At 53.2% G+C, this 4,749-nt stretch overlaps 1 pseudogene; it reads left to right on the top strand.

The window, feature by feature from the left end:
* Positions 1-1,762: 1,762 nt before the first annotated feature.
* On the top strand, positions 1,763-4,443 carry LOC118476848 (disease resistance protein RGA4-like; annotated as a pseudogene).
* The last annotated feature ends 306 nt before the right edge of the window (positions 4,444-4,749 follow it).

Raw genomic sequence — 4,749 nt, 5'->3', positions numbered from 1 at the left:
GCGGACACACCTCCGGCTCGCCCGAGGCCTTGGCTTCGCTTAGAAGCAACCCTGACTAAATCGCCGCGCCGACTGACCGGGTTGCAGGAGCATTTAACGCAAAGGTGGCCTGACACCTTTATCCTGACACACGCCACCCGGCAGAGCTGAAGTGACCGCTGTCACTCCACCGCTCCACTGACCAGTCTGACAGAAGGACAGCGCCACCTGCGCCACTCCGACTGCAGTGCCACTCGACAGAGTGAGTCTGACAGGCAGTCGGGCCCTGCCAAAGGCGCCATGGGAAACTCCGCTCCGCCCGACCCCAGGGCTCGGACTCGGGCTAAGACCCGGAAGACGGCGAACTCCGCTCCGCCCGACCCCAGGGCTCGGACTCGAGCTAAGACCCGGAAGACGGCGAACTCCGCTCCGCCCGACCCCAGGGCTCGGACTCGGGCTAAGACCCGGAAGACGGCGAACTCCGCTCCGCCCGACCCCAGGGCTCGGACTCGGGCTAAGACCCGGAAGACGGCGAACTCCGCTCCGCCCGACCCCAGGGCTCGGACTCGGGCTAAGACCCGGAAGACGGCGAACTCCGCTCCGCCCGACCCCAGGGCTCGGACTCGGGCTAAGACCCGGAAGACGGCGAACTCCGCTCCGCCCGACCCCAGGGCTCGGACTCGGGCTAAGACCCGGAAGACGGCGAATCTCCGCCTCGCCCGACCCCAGGGCTCGGACTCCGCCCTGGCCTCGGCCAAACGATCTCCGCCTCGCCCGACCCGGGGGCTCGGGCTCGGCCTCGGCAACGGAAGACAGACTCGACCTCGACTTCGGAGGAGCTCCCACGTCGCCCTGCCTAGGGCACAGGTCCGCCACGTCAACGGGAAGCGCCATCACCAACCTACCCCGAGCCGACTGGGGTCACGAAGGACAAGACCGGCGTCCCATCTGGCCAGCTCCGCCGGATGGGCAATGATGGCGCCCCCCAAGCTCTGTGACGACGGCGGCTCTTAGCTCTCTTACGGCAGCAGAGCGACGTCAGCAAGGACTCGACCACCCCAACAGCTGTCCCTCCGCCAGGCTCCGTCGCTCCTCCGACAGCCACGACATCACGCCAGCAAGGTGCCAAGACCTCTCCGGCTGCCACATTGGCATGTACCCAGGGCGCTAGCTCTCTTTCTCTCCGCTAGACACGTAGCACCCTGCTACACCCCCCATTGTACACCTGGATCGTCTCCTTACGACTATAAAAGGAAGGACCAGGGCCTTCTTAGAGGAGGTTGGCCGCGCGGGACCGAGGACGGGACAGGCGCTCTCTTGGGGCCGCTCGCTTCCCTCACCCGCGTGGACGCTTGTAACCCCCTACTGCAAGCGCACCCGACCTGGGCGCGGGACGAACACGAAGGCCGCGGGACTTCCACCTCTCTCACGCCCGACTCCGGCCACCTCGCCTTTCCCCCCTTCGCGCTCGCCCACGCGCTCGACCCATCTGGGCTGGGGCACGCAGCACACTCACTCGTCGGCTTAGGGACCCCCCTGTCTCGAAACGCCGACACTTCCGCTATGTAATAAGTATATTTATGATATTTATGACATTTATCTCTATGCACTATGTTGTTATGTGTGTTGTTCTTCCTTGGCGCACATATGAGATGCACCCGGATTTGTCCCTTAAATCCGGGTGTGACATGAACCAACCAGCCCTCCCCTCTATTTATAGAGGGTTATTCTCACTTCCTAAACTACCCATATTTACATAGAGCCTATCCACTCCACCGGGGGCGAAATGGACCAACTCCTAGGTTTTCGATCCAACGACCACGTCCTTCACACGGAGTGCTTCGCCTTGACGCACCCTCCGCGATCACGCCGCGTGCCGCCATCGGTTCTATCCGGAACCGCCACCACCGAGTTTTGAGACCTAAACTCAGCAAAACCAGGCATCTGTAGCACTGGGTGGTTTTGAGGCCCAAACCACCAAACCTGCCGTGAGCAGCGCACCTCGTGCACGTCCTCTACGATCAGACGCGTGTCCCGCCAGTCCTCGACCACGCCGGCAACACGGTCCACTCCACCACGTCCTCACATAAGTGCGTGTCCCAGGTGTGTCAGCCACTGCGGTTGGTCACCTGGCTGCTCTGATCCGTCAGTCAAGACCCAGCACTCGCCCTTCACCGCTCCCGGTCTATCAGCACGAGCCCGCATGACCTTCACCTCAGCCATCGACCACCGTTCCTGTGCTCCACACCTGCACACCACAAGTCGACCAACATGGTTGCACAAACATAATCTCACACTCTGGTCAGTCCACTGACTACCCCAGAGTGCTACCCGTTGATAATCAGTCATCATCAATCCGAACCACAAGGGACAAATCAACCTTGTGTTCGCACATGTCTAGAGGGGATCCCTGATCAGGCGATGGCAGGCGGAAGGCCTAGAGTTCGGAAGTGACTGAGATGAGATGAGATGCATTATATTCTAGCACCATGACAGCTCCTCTATGTATATTATTTGGGAAGTGACTTTTTTCTGTCTTCTTGGTTCTTGCTGAGATACTATAATTTTATGACTACTTGTCAATCCTCGAGTCACTCGTACTCTGATGGGCTGCGACCTAACCATCACCCGTGTTAAGCCCATCGTACCCAGCCCGGCCCAGAGAACCCACACAGACACAGCTCGATGATTATATTCTAGCACCATGAATGTCCTCCTGAGATCTCAAAGTCCTACACTGCTTTAGCTTCCAACATACGTGCGAATCGAATGGATCGAACTCGAGCCAAGCAACAGAGAGGGGGGGGGGTGTTGGAGAGATGACAGGTGTGGAGCCAGCAATTATCGGTGCAATCGCTAAGTTGGCGGCCCCTGTCCTGCCTATAGCCATTAAAGGGATACAAGGTGCACTGAAGAAACGGCAAGTCCGTGACAGTGATGTTGAAACCCTGAAATCCCAGCTTAGCTACATCCAGGGCATCATCCGTGATACTCGGAAGACTATCAGGAGTTCCCAAGACCCGTCCGACAGGCTTCAATCCTGTGCTGGATACCTCAGATGCTTGGCGTACGACATCGAAGACCTAATAGAAGGCCGCCGTGCCGGAACCATGACAGGTGCGAAGCTTAATGGCAAGATTACTATCATCCAGGATTTAATCAGATGTGTAGAGTCCTATCCGGAGTTTATGGCGGTTCCGACGAATGAGGCTCCTAGTCAAGGCGCTGCTTCTTCCTCCACTACTTCAAGCGCCCAGCTGGTCGTGCCTAATTCCAATCCGCAGACGGCCGGAAGGGGCTTTCCGCTGGCTGATCTTGTGGGCAAGGAGGACCTCGATGAGCTTCTGGACCTCCTCGTCCGGAGACCCGACAATGAGCTGGACATGGTCCTCAATAAGGTGATGGTGATCTCCGTTGTCGGCTTCTGTGGCATAGGGGAGACCAAGCTTTGCCACACAGTGTACACGGACGTACAGGAGAGCAGAAAGTTCTCCCTGCATGCGTATGTCATTGTCAGCGCTGCTGGGAAGGACTGCAGCATCGTTCTGGAAGAGATAATCGAGCAATTTAGACTGCAAGAGGATCCACAAGATAGCAGTGGTGGATTTTTTCACAGGTGATCCGTCATATTTTCAGCCGCATGCATATTTGTTCTAAAATCTACCTTCTGAATTTGTATTTTGAAACCGCGTTTATTAGATTCGCCCGAACGTTTCCTGGGGCTCGTGGACTCGTCGTACTGACCAAGTTCATGGGTTACCTGAGTATCTCCAAAGGAAAAGGTGATTTCTTTTCCACTTTTCTGTGTGCAATTTGCTGATTAATTAATTATTCCCTCTATATATATATATTGACCTTTTTTTTCTCCTTCGTTTCCTGTTTATATATATATATATATATATATATATATATATATATATATATATATATATATATATATATATATATATATATATATATATATATATATATATAGGTATTTTGTGGTGGTGGATGGCGTGGAGTCTGAAGAACTGGTGGATGGCATAGCATCTGCCTTCCCGGATAATAGTATGGGCAGTAGAATTATCATGGGTATAAGGACCGCAGTGGGCAGGGATGCAGATAGATGTGTGGGTCATCGTCACAAGATGTGGCCACTTGAAGACAAGCAGTCGGTGGTCCGCTTCCTAAATGAAGCGGAGCGACGACGACGACGTGAACAAGATTTATCGGATTTTGCAGTGGATTCCAAATTTTATTGAAAAGCATGTGAGTGCGAGAGGTTGTAAGCATTGTCTTGGTCTGACTTTTCAACCGGGTGTAGCCTATGTAGACAAGCAATCAGAAGCTAAAAACACCGGTTTCGATCGTCCACTACACTGCTCAAGTTCATCCAAAAGTGCAAATGGAAGCAGTCTTGATACAGTGATGTGGTGAAAAATACAAATACATCTCGATCTTTCTGATTATCACTTATCTTGATTTTGAATCTTTAGCACGATATGAATAAATCAAGACAAGTGAATGACTCAAGGCATGAGACATAGCCACCTAGCATACGAGTAATAGCAAAAAGGATTTCAACACATCCTACACATGCTAGGTGCCAATCTTAATGGTGAACAATTTTAGATTAAGCAAGTAATAGTCAAGTTCACAATTATGAAAACAACTTAGCTCAACAATATTGTATCAATATGAGCAAAAAGAGCCTAAGTATGCTATAGCATTATCATGTACACAAAGAACATACTACTAGAAGCAGAATCACATTCATGCAGATATAAT

This window comes from Zea mays, chromosome 4 (genome assembly GCF_902167145.1).
Source record: "Zea mays cultivar B73 chromosome 4, Zm-B73-REFERENCE-NAM-5.0, whole genome shotgun sequence".
In the NCBI taxonomy this organism is placed as follows: Eukaryota; Viridiplantae; Streptophyta; class Magnoliopsida; order Poales; family Poaceae; genus Zea; species Zea mays.
Note: the sequence above shows the minus strand (reverse complement) of the source record. Positions and strands in the feature narration are given on the sequence as shown.